Here is a 24,611-nt window from a genome sequence, read left to right as displayed (position 1 = left end):
TCTCCTACCTTCCTGTCACTCCGCCACTCCTGTTCTTTGCTACACCTGGGTCACCTACACTGCTCCAACACTTGCTACCTTGCTACCTTTTCACTTTCCTTTTCGCCACTTCATCTGTGGCTGTTTCCCTATTTTTGGCTTGCCCCATCTAATATTCTTGAATTTATGAAATCTAGCTTTCTTAGCCCAATACCACCCTGAACTTTAAAATTCAAAGTTGATCAGAGGATCAGTAACATTTTTAAACCTCTTTTGGTAATCAAGGTCTTCCAAATGATGATAGTTCTTAGGTAAATTGAGGTTTTATTTTAACTATTCATACAAGTGGTTCTATTTAAGTTTATTTGATGGCATGTTTTTTTTTTTTTATTGCCTCTCTTCTTCCTCCCAAAAATGGCAGATAATGCAATCAATTTTTAAATTCTTCTGATGACAGTAATTCCACATGTTAAATTATCTAAACTGCAGCTTCTTCAAAGACTAATAATATGAGCTATTACAGTAGATGTCACTATCATACTATTTAGTATTCTAGAAAATATTTTCATCCAACAGGTTTCCAAAGGAGTTCAAGAAATGGGAAAGGAGGTCTCATTTTTCCGTCTATAAGAAATACCTGTCCTACCTACTTCACTGAGCTTTTATCAGGATCAAAGGAAATCATGTCATGATAAATTTTAAACAAAACTGTAGTCCACAAATGTCTAGGAAAATTATAGAACAGTTTTCTAATTCTTTTAGCTAAAGCCTTTTCTAGAGACTAGAGATGAGGGGGAAAAGAAAAGGTGCTTTCTATGTGTAGTACTGGGTTATGCACTTCTCATACATTATCCTTATTTAATTCTCACAACCCTGTGAGACAGGGACTAGTACTTGGAAGGTTACATAATTTACCCAAGGTCACACAACTGTTAGATGGGGTTCACATCCAGTGTGTTTTTTCCTGCCGTGCCATGCATAACAGGAGAAGAGATTGCTCTGCATCCAGCCCTGCCTGAGCTCTTCTATTTGAAGAGATCTACATGTAGCCCTGAACCCCTCCTCCCTGTTTAGCTTCAGGCTCAGAGCACCCTTTATGACCAATAATTTTTATTAGATAAAGGGATCTGTGCTTCCTTTCTCTCTTTTTTTCATCCAGGACCATCACAACTTTTAGAACAGCATCACCCAGCATTCAAAACTATTCAACTTCCTAGAAGGAACAATGATTCCTCCAAATTGAAAGGCAAAAATAAAAAAGAATTAGGCAAAAAGAAATAAAAAAGAAAAAGGCAAAAAATAAAAACGAGAGTCAAGGGACCTGCAAGATCATAGAAGAAAGGACACAAACTTTGGATTCTAACAGTTAAAACTCCAGCTCTATCCCTTACTAGTTTCCTCACTTGTAAAGTGGAAATATTTCAAATCTCTTCACAGAGCTGTTGGAAGGAATGAATAAAGAAAGTACACATTCTGGAGTAATGAAAATGTTCTAAAATTGATCATGGTGATCAATGCACAACTATGTGATGATACTGTGAGTCACTGACTGTATACCTTGGATGGATTGTATGGTGTGTGAATGTATCTCAATAAAATTGCATTAAAAACAAAAAAAGTACACAGATCTTGCCCCTCCCATACTGCCTGTTACCTGGGGGTGACCATATTAACTGCCGCCCTAACCCATCCTACCATCCAAGTTTCTCCCCAGTGACCCAAGTGGGAAGTATCTTTCTTTTTACTTAATAACTTATAAATGCCACTGTAAAGTGCTTATCATGCTATTTTCTTTTTGTTGTTTATTGTTGTTGTTGGTAACTATGCATTTACTAAAGAAAATTTCAGACATAAAAATAATGAGAATTCTATAATAAATCCCTATATGACTTTGTGGTGGTTTGAAGCTGTATTTACCCCAGAAAAAAACATGTTCTTAAATTTAATCTATTCCTGTGGGTGTAAACCCATTGTATGTAGGACCTTTTGATGAGGTTACTTCAGTTAAGGTATGTCCCACATCAATCAGATGTGACTTAATCCTATTATTAGAGTACTTTTATAAGAAAATGAAATTCAGAGAGAGAGAGAGAGAGAAAGCTACAGGAAGCGAGAAACTACATCAATTTAATCCAGACGAGAATGGAGAGACCAGAAGACACCACCATGTGCCCTGCCATGTAACAAAGGAGCCAAGGATTACTGGCAAACAGCCCCAGAACACCAGTCTTTGGGAAGACAGCATCATCTTGGTGACACCTTGATTTGGAATTTCTTTTAGCCTCAAAGCCATAAGCTAATAAATTCCCATTGTTTAAGCCAACACATTTCACGGCATTTGCTTGAGCAGCCTAGGAAAGTAGAACAACCCATCACCAATCACTCGACTTCAATGACTGCCAATATTTTGCCATTCTTGTTTCATCTAACCCAACCATCAACTCTAAGTTTTTTCTTCCTTTTGCTGGAGAAATCTGAATACCATACATCATATCATTTCACTGTAAATACTACAGATGTCTAACAGATTGAGATTTTTAACACATTATACAATATCATCAACCCACCTAACAAAATAAACACTTCCCCATTATCATCCAATAATCAGTTCACATTGCATTGTTCCCCCATAGTCTCAAAAATCGCCCTCCACAGTTGGTGTGCTCCAACCAGTACCCATATAGGGGCCTGCACAATGTACCTGATGTGTCTCTCAAGCCTTTTCTAATCTACTGCAGTTACCCCTCCTCCACTTTCTTTCATGCTATTTATATTTTTAAAGAAACTGGGTGATTTGATTTATAGTTTCCCAATTTCAAAATGTAGCTGATTGCATCGTTATGGTGATATATGGCGTACAATTTCTGTAAGCTAATAGTTGGACTTAGAGAAATGATTAGATTCAAATTTAGGTTTTCTGGTCAAGAATATGGTACAAGTGGTGCTCTGTCCTTCTGTTTCAATTTGGTAAAGCTACTGGAAACCAATATACCAGAAATGGGTTGGCTTTTAAAATGGGAATTTATTAATGTTACAAGTTTACAGTTCTGAGGCTATAAAAAATATCCAAATCAAGGAACCAACAGGACAATACCTGGACCCTGAATGCCAGCTAATGGTGACCTTTGGCTCCTCTGTCACATGGGAAGGCACATGGCAGTATCTGCTGGTCCGTCACTCCTGGGTTTCAATTCTTTCAGCTTCTGGCTGCACCATTTTTCAGCTTCTCTCAGTGCTTCTCTGAATTTCATCTCTTAGCTTCTGTATGCGTTTTACTCTCTTACAAAAGACTCCAGCAAGAGGATTAAGACCTACCCTGAAGAAGGTGGGTCGCATCTCAATTTAAACAACCTAATCAAAAGGTCCCAACCATACTCGGTCTGCATACATAGGAATGGACTAAAAGAACATGGCCTTTTCTGGGGGACGTAACAGGTTCAGACTACCACACCTTTTTTATGGCTTCTTTTTAGAAGGTACATAATGTCTGGGTGTCCTACTTCCAGTAATGCTAAGACTGAAATAACCAAGTCATTTCAGCCTGATCTGTTCATTATATCACTGTTCACCTGACCTTGAACCTAATGGTTTTACCAGCCATTCATGATCCCTCCAGTATTAGGGTTTTCAAGGAAAACAAAATCAGCAAGAGATATCTAAACATAAGATTTTATAAAAGTATCTCATGCAACTGTGGGGACACACAAGTCCAAATTCCATACAGCAGGCAGCAAACGGGCAATTCCAATGAAGGTGTTCAATGAATTCCTCAGTCAGCGAACTGGCAACTTTGATGAACTCCTCAGGAAACACTTTGCTGGCTACCCGAAGAAGAAGTGAAGGTCTTCTGTCTGTCCCCCTTAAAAGTCTTCAACTGATTGGATTAAATCCAGCTGCTTGAATTCTTTCATTGTGGATGACATGCCCTTCGTTGATGTAATCAGTCACAGCTGCAGCCTGTTGACTGATGATTTAATAAATGAGCCTTCTGCTTTACTAACCAGCCACAAATGTCCTTGCAATAACAGGTCTTTGCTTGCTTGACCAGGCACCTAGACAACATCACCCAGCCAAGTTGACACATGAGCCTAACCATCACAGTCTATCCCTTGTCAACTTGGCAGTTATACACATCACCTTAAACCAAACCCAGAAAGGGGCTGCAGTGTTGCAGCTGTCCACGTTTGGGTGGTGCCAACATATCATACAGAACCATCTGTAAACCAGGCCTGAGTTTTCTCTTCCTTAGTCAACTGATTGTAAGGAACTCCCCAAGACGCTATAGCTGAAGGCTGGGAAAGAGAAGGTAAGGTGGAAGGAATGGGGGCCATGGGCATTTGGGCCACTTCCTCGTTTACCTTACATGTGCCTGCAGGACCCACTCGAGCTCTATCTACCATTTCCATTTTATGACAGAGTGCTGCTGCACACGCCCAACTTTATGGCTTGGTGGGTCAGACAACACCCAGCTCATGATAGGTAACTCAGGTCTCATGGTAACTTGGTGGCCCATGGTTAAGCGTTCTGTCTCTACTAAGGCCCAATAGCAGGCCAAAAGCTGTTTCTCAAATGGAGAGTAGTTATCTGCAGAGGATGGTAAGGCTTTACTCCAAAATCCTAAGGGCCTGCATTGTGATTCTCCTATAGGAGCCTGCCAAAGGCTCCAAACACATCTCTATTTGCCATTGACACTTCCAGCACCATTGAATCAGCTGGATCATATGGTCCAAGTAGCAGAGCAGCTTGCACAGCAGCATGGACCTGTTGCAGACCTCATCTTGTTCTGGTCCCCACTCAAAACTGGAAGCTTTTCTGGTCACTCAGTAAATGGGCCAGAGTAGCACACCCAACTGAGGAATATGGTGTCTCCAAAATCCAAAGAGGTCAAATAAACATTGTGCCTCTTTTTTTTAGTCATAGCACAGGCCAGATGCAACAGCTTATCCTTCACCTTAAAAGGGATATCTCAACATGCTCACAGCATTGGACACCTAAAGATTTTACTGAGCTGGAAGGCCCCTGTATTTTTGTTGGATTTATCTCCCATCCTCTGACACGCAAATACCTTACCAACAAATCTAGAGTAGTTGCTACTTCTTGCTCACTAGGTCCAGTCAACATGATATCAATATAATGGACCAGAGTGATGTTTTGTGGGAAGGAGAAACGATCAAGATCCCTGCAGACAATGTTATGACAGGGCTGAAGAGTTGATATACCTGAGGTAGCACAATGAATGTATACTGCTGACCTTGCCACCTGAATGCAAACTGTTTCTGGCAGTCCTTACTAACAGCTATTGAGAAAAAAGCATTTGCCAGCTCAACAGCTGCAAACCAAGTACCAAGGGATGTGCTGATTTGCTCAAGCAATGATATCACATCTGGAACAGCAGCTGCAATTGGAGTCACCACCTGGTTAAGCTTACGACAATCCACTGTCATCCTCCAAGACCCGTCTGCTTTCTGCAAAGGCCAAATAGGAGAGTTGAATGGGGATGTGGTGGGAATCACCACATCCACATCATTCAAGTCCTTAAGAGTGGCATTAATCTCTGCAATCCCTCCAGGAATCCGGCATTGCTTCTGGTTTACTATTCTGCTAGCCAGGGGTAGTTCTAGCAGCTTCCACTTGGCCTTTCCAACCATAACAGTCCTCACTGCACAAGTCAGGGAACCAATGTGAGGATTCTACGAGTTGCTGAGTATGTCTATTCCAATTATGCATTCCGGACCTGAGGAAATAACCACAGAATAACCACCTGACTTCCATAAGCCCCAACTCTGACTGTACCAGAGTGACGTTTTGGGTCTCCCGGAATTAACGTCACTTCTGAACCAGTGTCTAGCAATCCCCAAAATACCTGATCATTTCCTTTTCCCTAATGCATAGTTAGCCTGATAAAAGGCGATAGGTCCCCCTGAGGAAGGCTGGGAGGAAGATTAACAGAATAATTTTTTGGCAGTGTAACAGGGTCCTTCCCCAAGGGTACCTACCCGGCCTTCTCCTCATTCAAGGGGCTCTGGATCTGTAAATTGTCTCAAGTCTGGAACTGATTAAGAGGCTGTGACTCTCTGGTTTTGTAATTCAAGGGAGACTTGTTCACTTGACCTAGAATTCTGCTTATACAAATCAAACAAAAATTTAGTAGACTGCCCATCTATTTTACTACTAGTTACTCCATGATCTACTAGCCAATGCCATAAATCTCTGTGAGTCAGATTATTTTGACTGCTGCTTTCAGCTTGTTTTCTATTACGGTAGCCACACCCACTTTGTCTTTAGCAATTAACTGCTACCACATGGCTTCTGCTGACTTGGGATCCGATTATCCCCACTGTGTTTAAGGATTCCAGCTCAGTGACAGCAGTTCCCACAGTAATATCTGGCCGTCAGAGAAGGGAAACTACAGAGCTCTTCAGGGATGACGGAGCTAATCTCACAAATTTATTCCTCAGAGTCCTGGTAAAAGGTGTGTCCTCTGCATATTACAGGGGTGTGTGAGCAGATCTTCCATGATAAATCGACTCTAACATTCCAATCTCTTGAAGCCTTTGAATCCCCTCCTCTACATTATACCAGGGCAGTTCTGGCATTTCGACCTCAGGTAATATTGGCCACCTTTTGATCCACATTTCAGCCAACCACCCAAAGAAACTGTAACACCCTTTCTAACCCCTTGAGCTATAACACTGAATGCAGAATCTCTGCTTAGTGGGCCCATATCAGTAAATTCAGCCTGATCCAACTTTATGTTCCTCCCACCATTATCCCACACCCTTAATATCCATTCCCACACATATTCCCCTGATTTCTGTCTGTATAAATTTGAAAATTCATACAGTTCTTTTGGAATATAGCGTACTTCCTCTCAGATAACACTTTGTACCTCACCCTTTGGGGCCTTTTGGAATGTTAGTCTAGTTATAAATCTTGTAGCAAAGACTGGTGGTGGGGGTGGGTCATGAAAAGAATTAGAAGTATCCTTCAAGCCATTTACCTCAGGACATTCTGTGGCACTTTCATCTCGTGAAACAGGATTAATCTCTCAACAGAGGAGTGAGGGCACCTTCTTCAGGGGTGATAATTACAGGTTTAGCAGGCACTGAAAGGTTAATCTCTTTAGGTGGAGGATGGATGGCAGGCTCCTCAGGGCAGACTGGAGGTTGGGAAGCTGTTTCCTCAAAGCAGACTGGAGGTTGGGAAGCTGTTTCCTCAAAGCAGGCTGGAGGTTAGCTAGCTGTCTCCTCAGGGCAGACTGGAGGTGGAGGGTGTTTCCTCAGGACAGACCACTACAGGTATAGCTAACAAAGACTCAGCAGAATCCAGGGTTCCAGTGTCCTCACTGCCATTATTATCAATCCACATGTCCCCATCCCAAGTTTCAGGATCCCATTATTCTCCAGTCAATGCCTTTACTTTAACAGCAGACACCCTGTGAGGATGAGATTTTAGTTTATGTTGTAAATCTGCTACTCACACAATGAGACTCTGGGTCTGGTTTTCAGAAATCTCAAGTCTGGGGCCATAGGGAATAAGATTTTCTTTCAGGGCACTCATAGAAACCTTTACATCTGTCATATGGTGCTTAAGTTTCAAATTTGAAGACTTTAGCTTGTCCCTTTCTATTATAACTTTATCCAGCCTTATCTAAAAGCAACTAGCAAACATTATCATACCTCCAAACTCTGCAAAACGCTGCTAAGGTGTCAAAAACACTGTCACCCACGGTTGCTGCAAAGGAGAGGCTAGGCCTCCCTATGGTTGTGCCTAAGAGCCTCCTCCCGAATGCCTCTTTGTTGCTCAGATGTGGCCCTGTCTCTCTAGCTAAGCCAACTTGAAAGGTGAAATCACTGCCCTCCCCCCTACGTGGGATCAGACACCCAGGGGAGTGAATCTCCCTGGCAACGTGGAATATGACTCCCAGGGAGGAATGTAGACCTGGCATCGTGGGACGGAGAACATCTTCTTGACCAAAAGGGGGATGTGAAAGGAAATGAAATAAGCTTCAGTGGCAGAGAGATTCCAAAAGGAGCCGAGAGGTCACTCTGGTGGGCACTCTTATGCACACTTTAGACAACCTTTTTTAGGTTCTAAAGAATTGGGGTAGCTGGTGGTGGATACCTGAAACTATCAAACTACAACCCAGAACCCATGAATCTCGAAGACAGTTGTATAAAAATGTAGCTTATGAGGGGTGACAATGGGATTGGGAAAGCCATAAGGACCACACTCCACTCTGTCTAGTTTATGGATGGATGAGTAGAAAAATAGGGGAAGGAAACAAACAGACAAAGGTACCCAGTGTTCTTTTTTACTTCAATTGCTCTTTTTCACTCTATTATTCTTGTTATTTTTGTGTGTGTGCTAATGAAGGTGCCAGGGATTGATTTGGGTGATGAATGTACCACTATGTAATGGTACTGTAAACAATCGAAAGTACGATTTGTTTTGTATGACTGCGTGGTATGTGAATATATCTCAATAAAATGAAGATTAAAAAAAAAAAAAAAAAACAACACTGTCACCCAGAGCCTTGCTTTGCTTCATACAAACAGTATGATTAGGAGAATCAAATGGCGATATTCTGCATATCTCCACTGCCAACTCATGCCATGGATTGTCAATACTATCTTGATTATTGGAAATGGAGTCATTAATGTCTTTGAATCTAATCAGAGGAGAAAACCAATTGTAAAAGCCCATTTTAAGATTCTGTTTCTCAAGAACCACTCCCAGTACCAAGTTGTATTAGTTAGGTTTCTCTAAGAAAACAGAATCAAGGAGAGAGATCTAAATATAAGATTTTATGAAAGTATCTCATGCAACTGTGGGGATACACAAGTCCAATTTCCATAGGGCAGGCAGCAAACCGGCAATTCCAATGATGGTGTTCGATGAACTCCTCAGGCAGCAAACTGGCAACCTCGATGAACTCCTCAGGAAACACTTCGCTGGGTACCCGAAGAAGTAGTGAAGGTCCTCTATCTGTCTCCCTTAAAAGTCTTCAACTGATTGGATTAAATCCAGCTGAATTCTCTCATTGTGGAAGACATGCCCTTTGTTGATGTGATCAGTCACAGCTGCAGCCAACTGACTGCTGATTTAATAAAACCAGACTTCTCAAAGGGTGGAGGTGACCTAAGGGTACATAGACTGCGGAACAGAACGGCAAACTGTGGTGTAAGCATACAATGGAATACTGACCAACTACGAGAAGGAGTGAAGCTGTGAGACATGCAGTGAGGTAAATGGATCCTGTACAGAGCATCTGAGTGAAGTACACCAGAAATAAAAGCAAACACTATAATGCTTCACCAATATTGACTAACTACAATGTGTAAACTCAGAACTGAATCTAAGCTTAAAAGGGGAACGACTATTGTAATGGTCCCTAGATTGTAAGCTCTTATAGCAGTCAAATCTATTCCTGAAATGTAATGTCTATCTCCAAACTTTGAGATGCTGATCCTTTAGTGTATAACCTGATTGGTCTCTGGAACAATGGGTATCTCTGTGACACACAAAACTGAGAGCTAGAGCTCAGCAGATATGAATGTCAGTATCAGCGCATACAGCAACTGTTTAAAAAAAAGCTGAAAAAGAGCCCAGACTTCAATTAGTGATACGAATGAAGCAGTCTAGTTAAGACTAGGGCAAACTGGACCAAAGGGTAAAGGTCAAAACTGACTGTGTTTTAGAACTTCAACTTCCATGTGAGACCAAGGGAAGAGATGTCTATCTGGTGCAGGATCTATATTTTCTAAACAGTATAACTCTACAGTCAGTTTGTTCAACCACCACAATTACATGGAACTTTGAATAGAAAGTGAGATAGGTAGGTTAGTATGGGCTAGAGTGAAATAGTGACACATCCCAAAGTAATCTGGGCAGAGAATAAAAATATATTTACAGGTCCCCCCTGAGGAGCTGGGGGTAAGTACGGAAGTGTTGGACTTCCTCACTTGGGCTGATGCTGATATTGTCACAAACAACAGGACTGGTGGTTTGATGTACTAAGCCCTCTATCATGGGACTTGCCCTTAGGAAGCTCGTTACTGCAAAGGAGAGGCTAAACTTGCATATAATTGTGCCTAAGAGTCTCCCCGAGTACCTCTTTGTTGCTCAGATGTGGACCTCTCTCTCTCTCTAACTGAGCCACCTCAGCAGATGAACTCACTGCCCTCCCCTTACATGGGACCCAACTCCCAGGGGTGTGGATCTCCCTGGCAACACAGGATGTGGCTCACAGGGATGGGTGAGGACCCAGCCTCGTGAGTTTGGGGATATCTGCTTGACCAAGAGGGGGATGCAAATGAGATGAAATAGTTTCAGTGACTGAGAGATTTCAAATGAGTTGAGAGGTCACTCTGGTGGACATTCTTATGCACTATACAGACAGGTATCACCTCTTAGGTTTTAATGTATTGGAATAGCTAGAAGTAAATGACTGAAACTATCAAACTCCAACCCAGCAGTCTGGACTCCTGAAGACAATTGTATAACAGTGTAAATTACAGGGAGTGACAGTGTGACTGTGAAAACCTTGTGGATCACACTCCCTTTATATCCAGTATATGGATGGATGAGTGGAAAAATGGGGAAACTAAATGAAGAGTGGGGCGGGATGGGGGGGAATGATTTGGGTGTTCGTTTTTACTTCTATTTTTTATTCTGATTCTGATTCTTTCTGATGTAAGGAATATGTTCAGAAATAGACTGTGGTGATGAATGCATAACTCTTTGATCGTACTGTGAATGGCTGACTGTGCACCATGGATGATTGTATGGTGTGTGACTGTATTTCAATAAAACTGAATTTAATTTAAAAAAAGAATAAAACCAGCCTTCTGCTGTATGTCCTTGCAGTAACGGCTAGGCCAGTGCCTGCTTGACCAGACACCTGGACAAGATGACATATGTACCTAACCATCACACCTCCCTTGCTTTTTAATAACATATTTTCCTTTCTACCTGACTGGGAAATCCTTAAGGGGCAGAATTTATTTCTTCTCTGTGAATCCCTAGGACCCAGCATATTCAATTCCTAACAATATTCCTAACAATAGTAGGCACAGAATAATGATTCCTGAAGGAATAAATTAAATATAACTATAACAAGGAATCTGAACCAATCAAAAAGTCTGACTGGAGAAAAAAATAAGTGCCAAGAAAAATATTTAAATCATGTTTTTAAAAAAGTTTTTTATTTAGTCTTTCAGAAAACAGATTTTAGAGTAGTATATAAATTAAAAATTGGTAAATCTGCAGGTTCCTAAGCCTTTGTCTTTCCTTTTAAAGGGTGAATACATTAAAAAATATATTAAAAATAGGACTTTGAGAAAGTCCCTAACTGTACTGAGGCCCATGGCCTCGGTTCTTCTGTCACGGGTAAAAGCAAACTTTAACTGTAAGAAGAGATTGCCGGGAAAGACAAGTTATTTAAGTGCCTAAAGATGAATGTAGGAACTGTCCATGAGAAAAGCATCAATAAGTCTTTTGCAAAGCCACTATTTTTCTTTTGTGAAACAATGTCCATGTTAACCTATGTCACTTATATAAAAAGTCACATCAAGAGTTTCTCCTTGAAATTTAAGAACAATTAAAGCTTAGTTCCTAAAAAAATATATCTGTACAGATGCATATGTATGCTTTTATTAGCAGAAAATGAAATTCATGTTGCTCAACATATTTCCCCTTTTCTCTCAGTGACAAGAAAACAAGAGTCAAAACTGGTATCCACTAATTATCAACTCACCAAGAACCTGCACACTTCCACTGCTTCTGACTGCTTCAAATGACTTCTGTTTTTACTCCTAAATGTCTCCTTTCGTTTAATCCTGTACATTGGAAGTCAGGCACAAATGTAGGCAAATCAGATGCTAATCAGAAAATAGTATTATTAAAAAGGCACACCAACTAAATGTTGGACGTCCTCAAGATTCAGATCTAGGTCTAAGTCCCTCTACATGTTCAGGACATGTAGACTTGTATCTCCAATCGGCATCCCAAAATGACTACAAGACATCTCCACTTGGATGCCTCAAACGCAGCTAAAATTCCGTATTTCTACCTAATCTTTTCCCCCCAAACCTAGTCCTACTCCAGTGTTCCCTGTCTGAGGTTAGTAGAGGGGCAGCCCTGCAGCATGATACTATTAGAATTGTCAAGTAACATCAAGACAGCAAGCAACACTTACTGAGCACTTCCTATCTACCGTACTATTTAAAGCACTATTCTCATGGATTAACCCATTTAAATACTTAAAACCCAATTAATGGTTAGTATTTATAAACAAAGAAACCAAGGCACATGAAGTGTCTCATATTACATGAGATACAGCATTTTTAATGTAAAGAGTATATATCACATGCTAAGGATGAATGTACTATATGCTCTCATTGCACCTTACCTCCTTTATTTCCCTGAGGTATATTTTTTATTAATGTCTATCTTCTGATAGACCATGAGGGTAGGTAGAAAGCATGATAGTTTTTGCTCACTGTATCCTTAGCACCTGCCAGCTCAGCAGACAGGTATGGTATAACCTCAACAAGTATTTGGTGAACATTCTTGATTGAATAAATAACTGTGAAGATTAAATGAGATACATAACCTGGCCTATAGTACTTACCCTGTGATTCTTCTTAAAAACAACTCTGAGATATAATTTACATACAATAAAATTCAGCCAATGTAAGTGAACAATTCGATTAGCTTTTGACAAATGCATACACCTGTGTAACCACCACCACAGCCAAGATTAAGAAAACTTCAAACATCCCCAAATCTTTCCTCACACCAGTCCCAGTCAATCCCTACCCCCCCTGCCAGACCCAGGTGAATGCTGATCTGCTTTCTATAGATCAGTTTTGCCTGTTCTAGAATTTCACTACACATGGAAACATACATTATGTAGTCTTTTATACCTGACTTCTTTTGCACAACATGTCTTTGATATTTGTCCTTGCAGTTGTGTGCACCAGTTCATTCTGCTTTATTGCTTGGTATTCCACTGTATGAACATACCACAGTTTGTCTGGACATCCACCTGCTGATGAACATTTGGATGAACACAATGGCCTGGGGCCATTATGAATCAAGCTGCTATCAATGTTCCTGAACAAAACTTTCAATGAAAACATATTTTAATTTCTCTTGGATAAACATCTAGAAGTGTCCAGAATTTCAGTCATGTGGTTAGTGTACATTTAACTTTATAAGAAGCTGCCAAACTGTTTTCCAAAGTGGTTGTAATATTTTATATTCCCACTAACAGTGGATGCAAGTTCCAGTTGCTCCACATGTTTGTCAACATTTAATGCTGTCAGTCTTTTTAATTTTAGCCATGCTAATGGCTTGTAACAGTTAGCTCGCTTTGATTTTAATTTGCATTTTCATGTTGACTAATGATGTTCTGGGTATTTTCATGTTCTTATTGGCCATTTATATATTTTCTTTTGTGAAGTATCTCTTCAAACCCTTTGCCCATTTTTAAAAATTGGGTTGCTTGTCCATCTGTTTTATTACAAGTTGTAGCTCACTGTATGCTATGGTCTTGATACAATCTCTTTTTTACATATTTTTGTTATATATTTTCTCTCACTCTGTGGCTTTTCATTTTCTTAATAGTGCATTTGAACACAGGTTTCCATTCTGATAATGTCCAATTTATCAAATTTTTCTTTAATAATATTACCTACCCCAGGGTCACAAGGATTTAACTGCTCAGGGTTCACTGAGGTTCTTGGATCTCTGTATTCACAGTTCTCATCAAATACAGAAAAATTTCCAGTATTATTTTCTTTAAATATTTTTACTACTCCCCTTCTTTCTTCTTTTCAGATAAAAATTATATATATATATGTCAAACCACCTGATACTATCCCAAAGATCACTGAAGTTCCATTCACTTTTTTTCAGTTGTTTTTCTTTCTGTGCTTCAGTTTAGATAGTCTCTACTGCTATATCTTCTGGTTTGTCGAACTATTCTAGAATGTCTAGTTTGCTATTAATCCAGTGAATCTTTCACTTCAGATATATTTTCCAGCCTTATAAGTTCCATATTTTAAGTATCATCCATTTATTTCCTCATGTTCATGTTTTCTGTTAAGTCATTGGTCATATTTACAATTCACAATATTACACTGTTGGCTGAATTTTGTTGTCTTCCTTTTAAGAGCACTGTATACTTTGTTCTGTTAGGAACTTAAAGTGACTTAAGGATCACCTTGATCCATTTTCAAGGCTTATTTTTTAAGTTTTGTTAGGATGGGTCTAAGGCTTTATTCTAGGGATAAGGATACAGTGAGCAAAAACTATCAGGCTTTCTACCTACCCTCATGGGTAGTTTATTCAGACGACAGACATTAATAAAAAAAATACCTCAGGGAAATACAGAAAAGGAAGTAAGGTGCTATGACAGCATATAGTACATTCATTTTTAGCATGTGATATACTCTTCACAAAATGCTGTATCTCATATGATAATATGAGACATTTGATGTACCTTGTTTCTTTGTTTATAAATACTAACCATTAACTGGGTTGTTTTAAATGCTTAAATTGGTTCATCCATGAGAAAGGTGCTTTGAAGAGCGCCCTCTACCTGATCAGAAGTCATAAGCCTCCCAGCCCTGTAAGCACTGGTAATTAATCTTACAGCTTGCAACTCTCTAGTCATTCTTTCCTGGACCTCAGAGAGCGAACCTCTATATAAATTTTTGGTGTTCTTTCTCTGCGTAGCTACCTCCTATCTGTCACAATGACTTGCAAATTCCAGCCATATAAGCCTCCTCCAACTCCAAGTTCCTCAACTCAGAAGACCACCATGTTCTGCTTGGGTTTCCCCTCCTTAAACCATGGTCCAGACAGTGTCTCCAGGCAGAGACCAGAGGGATTATAGGGCTCCCTTCTCTCAGGTCCCATGCTGGCTGTTGTCCGATGTCTGGAAATCGTTTTTTTTTTTTTTTTTTCATTTATCTTGTCCAGTTTTCTAGTTATTTATGGTGGGAAAGCAAGTCTGGTACCAGCTAATGCCTCATGCTGGAAATGAAAGTCTCATCTAGTTTTGTACACACTGTTCATGGGTTTTTGGTTTTGCTATCTAATTGCTCTGTTTCTATGTAGGGATTCAGATGCCACCTCCCCCACATCATGTTTTAACATTTAATAGAAAAAAAGGATTAACGACAATGAACATCAGAAATTTAACAAGTCGAGGCTAAATGACTGAAATAATATTGTGCTTGTGGAGAATGGAGCTTAAAACAATAAACATGCATTGCTTTTGTAATAAGAGGGGTAGGAAAGGTTCATTTTCATTTTTAAAAAAAGAACAGATGCAGCTTGAATAAATGGCATGTATATTCACATGTGCCATTAATTTGCAAATGCATGATGTGTTATTGTAACTGATAAAATAAAATTCATTTTAAAGCATTAATAAGGATCGAGTAATTTGCCACTAGTTTTTTCTCATTCTAAAATAACTATATCATGTGGAGCCAAAGAAAATTCTTTGATTTAAAAAGAAGTAGAGAATTTCTGGTAGACAATTTGACAATATTTACCAAAAGTCATAAAAAATGTGCACACCCTCTAGCCCAGCTATTCCAATTTTAAGATATTATTCTAAGCAAAGAGGGATATGCATAGGTATAAGTATGTTATAAAAAGGCTGTTAATTATTATCTCTTGGGAATGGATTATGGATGTTTGTTTTCAGTCTTTTTATACAATCCTGTTTCCTAGTTTGTAAATAATGAATTACCACATGTAAACACACAAACAAATACTTTTATTTAAAAGTGGGGCGGTATCTTCACATTTTAAAAAGTTGAAAAGTTTAGAGTTTAGACATAAGTTTAGAGTTTTGACATGTCATCTTAACAAAGAACCCTAGAGATAATGCAAAAGAGAAAAGCAAAGCTGGTTAGAAATGGCTGTGTCTGAAACTTGAGACCAAGATGGGTAAACCATTTGATCTCTCACTGGGAATTACAATCAGAGGAAACCCAAATGCCAACTTCAGGAAGCATGAGGTAATGGCCAGCGTATTGCACTGAGAGTATGAAGACATGGAATCTAATCCCAGTTCTGCAGATCACAGTCTGCATAAATTTCTTCATTTGAAAAATGACAGGATTGGCTTATAACATCCAAAACTGTGTTCTGCTCCTATATGCCAAGAATCCATACTGAGATGAAGCCCAGGACTTTAATTAAAAATCCATTTTCTTTCTAAATTCATCAGTTTATTCAGATGATCAGCCACTTTACCAAAACAAGGCATTTTCATGATTTTATAATAAATTCAACATTACAAGAAATGGCAATATTTTTAATAAGATGGCTAAATGTCATATTGTCATTATCAAGAACCACACAGTATTTTTAGTCCGACAACAAAGAAATTATTTTTTGCTCTGTGGGATTTAGAAACTTTAAATACATTAGCCTACTTTCTGCTTGCTTTCTATGGCAGCTTACAAACTTAAAAATAAGTCAATGGCAATATGATATATAAAATCAAGTAGAGGAAAAAAATGTAATCTGGGTAAACTCTTGCTTTGATCAAGAAAGGTATGATTTTATTTAATTTACGGACAGAATACAGAAGATTTTAAGTGCCCTGCTATTAACAGGTGGCTCTGTAACCACAGTACAAAATCCGAATTAATTCCTAAGATTTTTCACAAAAAATTTTTCCTCCCAAAAATTGCTCCAAAAGGTAGAATGACTCACAAAAAAATATGCTCCTAGTCCTGCTTCCTTCTTGGAAATAAAACTCAAATTTGCCTATCTTCACTGTCACCATTATGCATTACTAATGTTAGTCATTACCAGTGTCCTTGCCCGAGTTTTTCTGTCTTATCCTCACATTATTCCTTAACTCGTTATCTATCCTGACCTCAGCCAGTCCTGTCCTTACGTTCACTTTCCTACCTTGTTTCTGCTCAGTCTATTTCGCATAAAACCACCACTCTCTTCCTGTTAAACCAACTTAGAAAGATTTTCCAACTAAATCCATCTATGCACCAAACTCATTAGAATGATCCTAAACTACTCCTCCCTCAACTCATATGTCCATGAAGTAAGGCAAATGCCTATTTCATTGTTTTGTCATGTATCTCTTATCTGACAGTAATTGTTTCCAATTTAGAGGCATATCATCCATCACACAAAATGTTTTGGGTGCTTAAGTTTCCAAAACTATGGTAAGCTCTGAGAAACAAAATGAATAAAATGTAGTCCCTGTCCTCAAGGAGCTTAATATCAAATATGTGTGCATGTGTGTGTGCACGTGAGCATATGCAGGCCTATATGCATGTGTAAGGAGAAGGAAGACAATGCAGATGCCAATATAAAAAAAATCAAGGCCGAGTACACTACAACAGAGGCACAAAGGAAACACCAGTCCAATATTTAAACATCTTTATCTCATATGACTTTCTGCAATAAGCATGTTGCTTTTTAAAAAGACAAAAACAATTCTTTTTAAAAATGGAAGAAAAAGTGGAAGGAAGGAAAAGTGGGAGAAGGAGAAAACAAAGGAAAACCTAGGTCTGAAGCTCTGGGGCTGCTTATTTTATTTACTCCATTGCCCACTTCTGAGAGTTTGAAAGCTATGAAACATTTTCCTACCACAACTGATTGGACTATAAAATAAAAACAGTAAAACAGTACAAATTACAACACAAAACATGGGGGGATAAGCCTGAACAAGAGAGCAGCTAGCACTTCTGAGCCTGGAAGGAATGAGCCTTACCCAAGATAGGGACAATCATAGAAACTGGTACAGCTTCCCAGTAAGGTCCAATACTTAACTGACTTCAATACTTTCAAGAAAGCAACACTTCACTGTCTGAAGTACAATATTTTTCACAGTAAATTAAATTTCACAATAAATCAAACACTGGAAAGTGGTGTACAGAGAGAGAAAACAACATTCTTTTCAATCCTTGAAAATATCAGTGAAGTTTACTTAAGTGGCTTATTTCAGCAAAAACAAGGCGTACCTCAAGTATCAATGAACTATTATCACAATCTCTTCCAATTGCAGCACTTCAACTTTGAACAGAATTGATAGGATCAAGACATTTAACACAATCCATTTATCTAAAAAATGTTGCCATATTCTACACAAGAACTCGTTAATAACATACAAAGAAAAAGTAAGAATAACTGATTCTATTCCTGTTAAAATTCAGAAGCATCTTAATTGGGGCTATGAGAAGTCTCTCTCAAAATACAACTTGTTTAAATGTTTCCAATAATTAAAATTGGCATTTTACCTTTCAAGGAACACATTCATAAATTCACATGGAAAGAAATTTTAAAATTTAGAATTTTCAGAATATACACCATCTTTAAATAAACCTTAACTTATGCTAGTTTTGTTTTCAACTGAAACAATATTTACACTCTATATTAAAGATTAACTGGATTTCATACCATAAATATACTTAAATAGTAAAGACAATTTAATCTTTAATAGATGTATTTTATGAACAACAACCATCTTTTTATTCCCCAGGTGGCTAGAAATAAATTTGTAAAAGCAAACCTTACTTTTGCATAGCTGTCTATCATAAAAATTGGACACACATCTGCAGGGATGGAGAGATAATAACATAATAAAGTGTTGGTAAATTTCTTGTAATTTCTGGTAAAGCCAATTGAATTGGCGACATGGCAAGGAGGGCTCTGTAGTACATCTACTACCAGAAGGAATAATCAGGACTTTCCCAACTCCCAAAGATTTCACAAATCACCAGTGATCCAAGAAGCAAACAAATCTTTCCATGCTAGAGCATTCCCTGAATCTTCACTCAGGATCCACAAAATGTTACTTCCTTCTTCTTTTGGGGTGGCAATTTATAATAGTGACTGGGACTGGACCACAAAGCCACAATCCACTAGAAGGTGCTGAGATCTAACACAATGTATTCTAGCATGAAATTCACCATGTTAAAGACTTAAAATAAGTCTTAATTTTCCCCAGTTCATCATTCTAGTAAGGTTGAAATTCTGGGTGTCTGTAATGGCAACCACTTATTGAATATGTACTATGTACTATGCCCAATGATAAGCACTGAAATATGCTAAACATGTTTGTAGTTAATTTCTTCAAAGTAGATGTTATCACCACCCTCATTTGCAGATGAGGGACCAGTTACTGGTACTATTTGCCAAGGCTACACAGCTAGTGACAAAAAATATTTTACTGGAACTGAAGGGAATCTCTTTGAGTTATTCACTCAGTTTTTGCAACAAAGAAGTTCCTCTAAGAGATATTTGAATAGGCTCTGCAGTTACAATATTAAAACATCAATAATTGAGTTTTACGTTATTTGAATTAAACTATTTGTTAATTTATTAAAATATTCCTCTTAACCTCTGTATTCTCAACATCTAGTAGACTGCCTGTCACTTAACATGCAGCATGTAGTGTTTCTCAACCAAATGGGACTTCTCCTCTACAGGGGGATTGGAAATGTACCAGAGTATTTGGGTTGTCCCAAGGTGGGGGGTAGTTATTGGCATTTAGCAGATAGGGGGTTAAACAAAGGAAGTACAGATGAAATGCCAGTAACACCCATACTGAAACACTAAATATAGGACGGTCTAAAGAAAACCTTTCAATATAAAGTTAACCCACCTATCAATCAGCATATTTTACAAATAACTTTCTACCCATCAATAGTTTGCTTACAATACATAAATCTTTTCCTATAAAGCACGATTTTTGCCTCTACCTGGCATTTTATTTTTAAATACACACACAGAAAACTAATTTTTAGACAGAGGACTAAGGCTCCAATCTTTTATCCCTTGATATAACCAAAGTACTTCTCCACTGCCTAGCTCTCTCCTTTTTTAACTTAGTAACCGTACGGCAGATTTACACAATGGTATAATGTTAGAAGTAGATTTCCCCCTGGAAAGGAATGTTTGTTTCATTATGAAGAACGTTTGAAATTTCTAGTTTCAAGGGTCACTTGTGTCAAAAGAAAATTTTAGAATGTCCTGGTTCATTGCCTGAGCTATCTTTCCCCGGGACTATGCTGTTTCTACTGCCTTAAAAACATCAATGAATGGAAACATAACATGAATTTAAAACTAAAATGGCATATAATTCCACATCCAATAAGGAGAAAAAAGGTTTATTCCTGCAGACAGATCAAAATATACACAGGAACAAAATTTAATTAGTTCCTATGTAAAAATTAGTTTTCTGTGTATTTAAAAATAAAATGCCAAATAACCATGACTGACAACCTGAGCGCCTTCAGCTCACCTTGCTGCTTATCAATAAGCAGATTCCAGTTCAAAAAGAAGATTGACTGCTTAGGGCCTGACAGACTATAGGAAGACCAGTTTGCAAAGGTTTGTTCTGGCATTCCAATTTTGCTCTTTGGCCAACTGAATTATTTCACAAGTTTTGGAAATAATCATGGAATCAGATAGGTGAAGCCCAAAAGTTTCACTTTAGGTTGTAAACACCACCATAAGTTAGGATCCTAAGACTAGTATACCAAAAAATAAAAGTGAGTATTTCCTGCCCAATTTTAAAAGCAGAATTACACTAATCCCCCAGCTCTCAGCATTTACTTTAATCAGATCCTGAGTACAGTTTCTTCTAGCACCTGCAAGGTATACCAAAGGAGAAAAAGATATGCTGGTTTTGAGACACAACCCTGAGGCTTGGTTTTCGGCATGATTTGAGACTTGCTTGCTGCCAAATAACCGTGATTGACAACCTGAGCACATTCAGCTCACCTTGTTGCTCATTATCTGCTCTAGCGGAACTGTAAATTGAATAAGTTTATCCAGGATTACAAAGAAGTAGATTTTTAAGCACTGACCACCAATGCCAAATCCCTCGAAACTGTCCTACTTAATAAACTTCACCAGAAGTGTTGAATCAAAGATTACAGTGCACTTCAAGAAACTCACCCTTCTCTCAAGGTATGATTTCAAGTACCATGCAGGTAATCACTGGGAACAATACACTAGCAGTCTGAAGAGCACCAACGTTTGTCAAACTTAGACAAATCGCATTACCATTCTGTTTCTAGTACTAAGGGTCAGGATGGGTTTCTATGTATATACTGAATAGCACTTTCATCTACCTTCTCTCAAAGACATATGCAAATAAAATAAACCTGAAAGGTTAATCTTCTCCAAGACTGACAATATTTCAATAAAAGGTATTCTGAAATAGATGCCACTGCAAAAAGATAAATTTGGAAGGCCAAAACAAATTTTTCAAAGGGGTCTCCAACCAACTCCCAAATGATCCAGTCTCCCCTTCGCATCACAAGCTTGCTTGGCCAGTAGCTATAACTATTAATAAATTCCTCCAACCTCAGAAAAGGGTACAATTAGAATATCAGTCTTTCCCTTCCCAAACTCCTTAGCCCCTCTGAAAGTGAGTACAGTTAAAACATTGCCCTTAATTCCTTTGTAAAGAGATTAAAAGGTCCACTTCAAATTCTTTAGTGGCTCTCCACTTCCTACAGGAAAGTTGATGGATGTTTTGCCATCTCTTCACTGGATAACAACAATGTTCCCTTTAGTTGGTCTCCCCTCATTCACTTTTGCCATCCTTCAGATAATTATCTTTTCAAAAGATCCATGTGTGATCCACTTTACTGCCTATTATTGTCACTCTGATTTTAGAATAAAAGCCCTGCTGGGCCTGACCCTTCCCCATCTCTCTCCCTCATGTCACTCCCTCCCCCAGAGTTTCAGCTATGCCGGCCCTCATTCAAATTCTCAAAAACCTTTTTCCTCCTCAAATCTCAGGGTACTGGCATATGCTGTTCCCTCAGGCAGGAATGCTCTTCTCACTCACGCTCTTACACTTCCTTTGCCCAGTTAACTTTTATTCCTCTTTTCAAATCTCAGGTCAAAAGTCATATCCTCAGCAAAGTCTTCTTTAAACCTTCCATAAAGCCCATGTCTGGTAGCTCTTTCCCAGCACTGTATTATTTCTTCAAAGCACATTTCACACTTGCAGGATTATTAATTGAAATCCGATCCTCCACATGACTGAAAGCAGGGAATCTGTTTTCTATACCACCATAGCCCTAGCACCAGCACAGTACCTGGCTTATAGCATGCATTCAGTATTAGTTGAGTATATAAATAAAGAATATCATTCTGAAGTCTTCATTACCTGACCCAACATTATTTCCCACTTCTCTACAATTCAAATCCACCGCAAACTAGGACTTTCTGACTCTCCCAGAACCACTCTTTTCCCTCATCTTCGGGCTTTCAAATCCTGTGACTCTCCCTGCTGAGAAACTTCACCCCATTCCTCTCTGCCTATTCAAATTCCAGTTTGTCAACGCAAGTTTTCTTTCCTCCAGGATGACCCAACCCAAGTTCTCCTTCCTCTAGGATGTTTCCCTAATAAGGCCAAATCATACATCTGTATATCTGACCCACTCCACACTTCTGAAGCACTTGGAATCTTTTTAAAAATAATTACATAGAACCTCACAGTACTTAAATATGTTGTGTGTGTGTGACTTATCTCCCCAACCACAGTGGGAAGTCCTAAGGCTGGACTGTTTACATCCCAATCCTCCACTATTCACCAGCACAGTGCTAAGCACTGAGCTCTCACTGAAATGTTTGATATTCCTTAACATGCCATATTTTTCTCCAAAGACTATTAGTTTCTCTTACTGTTTGCCAGGTGATTCAATCTGCCTTATCTGACTCTCCCTCCAAGTTCCCTTTCAGGAGTTTCTTGCCTACCCTTCCCCCATTCTAAAAAATAATGGTTTGAGTTCTCCAGATTCCTGTACTTTCTCAGCCTACAGGGACCATATGCCTCTAGAGACCCCTGTCAGTAGTTAGGGGCTCCTAGACGCTCTAAATTGCCATCTCCTGCTCACACATGCGCGCATACACTCAGAGAAGGCTCTTGCGCTTGCTGTGACTACATACGCAGGCCACCCCAGGTCCTAACCAGGGCCACTATGTCCCCTTTCATTACCCTCAATCAGCGGCATGAATTCGCTCTGACCCCACCCAAGGAGAAAAGTCTCGGACCCGCTGTGTCGCTCCTCTTTTCTGTCCCTGCCAATGATTACCGCTGGGGCCCTTTCTCTCTCTCATTCCTCTTTCTAAAAGACAGAGCCCAAACCCAAGGAGCGCTGCCAAGAAACCAGACACAGCCACCCAGCCAATTCCAACGCTACAGCCTCGGCCCCCGCGCCCGCCCCCATCCCTCCAAAGTGGCGACCGCAGAGCAAGCTTCGGCCTGGCCAAGACGCCCCATCCCTGGCAGCCATCGCTCACTGACCCAAGAAGGCGTCAAACGAGGAGGTGGCAGCAGCAACAGGTAAAAAGGCTGACAGCCCAACAGACGTTAACGGCTCAGCGCTCCATCGCTCCTGGACCTAAGCTCAGGCCTCACAGCTTCCTGGACCCCAGCACCCACGGAATAAGTCACGTGCCATCTACAGCAGTCAGCTGACCGCGACGTGCGCCGCTGCGCCCACACGCGCGCCGCTGCGCAGCCGCAGTCGCTGACGCCGCGGCCTCAGAGGAGGGTCGGGGAGGGGACCCGGGAGTCGGTGCAGGCTGTGCTACTTCTCGTGCTGTTCCGGGTGGCGTTATTCCCCTACAGGGGCACGTCACCCACTACCCTCCCTAACAGTATCCGTCTTCTTCAGGTTTCTGTGCATCAGAATTCGTCTCCTGCTGAATTTGTCCTTGCATCGTTGCATAGGCTTCTCTACTCGGGGTTTTCCTTGGCATTGCTGAGTAATAGCCTCGATAGTTCACTTCGGCCGATTAGCGTTTTCCTTCCAGTAGTCCGCTTCAACTTAGTCACATAAGTGTTCCTGGAACATTTATTGTGCGCCAGATATTGTGCTCATTTTTCTAGGATTACCTATTTAAGCGAATCACTCCTTGCCAGGAGCGTCTTGTTCAAGGATGATATGTGTGTTGTGCAATAAATATCGTAAATAGTTAGAGCCACATAAGATAATGCAAAGGCAGGGAAGATTTCAGGACAGTCACAGATAGGAGGAAGCATATACCTTGGGGAAAAAAAGTAGCAAGCGGCTCTTATGAACCCATCGAATTTTATTGGCTTGAAAATATAGTAGTGTGATTCTAATACAGAACACAGAGATTTAGAAACGGTAGAGACCTTTGAGATTTTCTAATTTAGATCTTTCAGATTTACAGATGAGAACAGTGAGGAACCAGAGGTCACAAAGCTGTGTGGCCTAAGGGAATAAATCCTGGCTCTGCTTCTTAATAGTTGTGTGACCTTAAGTCTCTCTGAACAGCTTCTTCACCTGTAAAATGGGGATAATATTATGTACTTGATAGGGACATTGTGAAGATTAAAGGAAGTATGAATTTAGAACACTCCCTGGCACATAGGAAATGCCCAGTAAATAATGGCTATTATATATTATAGGACCGGGGTTTCCTACCTTGTCTGTTTTGTCCCTGTGGAAATTCACCACAGAATTTCTCAGAACCTCAGTGTTAGTAATGACCAACCAAACTATCACTGATCTTTATGCTTTTCATGGGTTTTGGACGAAATATGGGCAATTCCAATAACCGGTTATATAACACAACTTTGG

The 24,611-nt window shown here is 39.6% G+C and overlaps 1 protein-coding gene across 1 annotated transcript in view; it reads right to left on the bottom strand.

Annotated features, from left to right (window-relative positions):
* ATP6V1C1 (ATPase H+ transporting V1 subunit C1) overlaps nucleotides 1-23,460 on the bottom strand; it is a 112,848-nt gene extending 89,388 nt beyond the window's left edge. Inside the window, exon 1 of the mRNA XM_037802551.1 lies at nucleotides 23,306-23,460. The gene's annotated coding sequence lies outside the window, so the exon portion shown is untranslated. The remainder of the gene's footprint in view (nucleotides 1-23,305) is intronic.
* Between the last annotated feature and the right edge of the window lie 1,151 nt (nucleotides 23,461-24,611).

Source organism: Choloepus didactylus, chromosome 14, assembly GCF_015220235.1.
Source record: "Choloepus didactylus isolate mChoDid1 chromosome 14, mChoDid1.pri, whole genome shotgun sequence".
NCBI lineage: Eukaryota > Metazoa > Chordata > Mammalia > Pilosa > Megalonychidae > Choloepus > Choloepus didactylus.
Note: the sequence above shows the minus strand (reverse complement) of the source record. Positions and strands in the feature narration are given on the sequence as shown.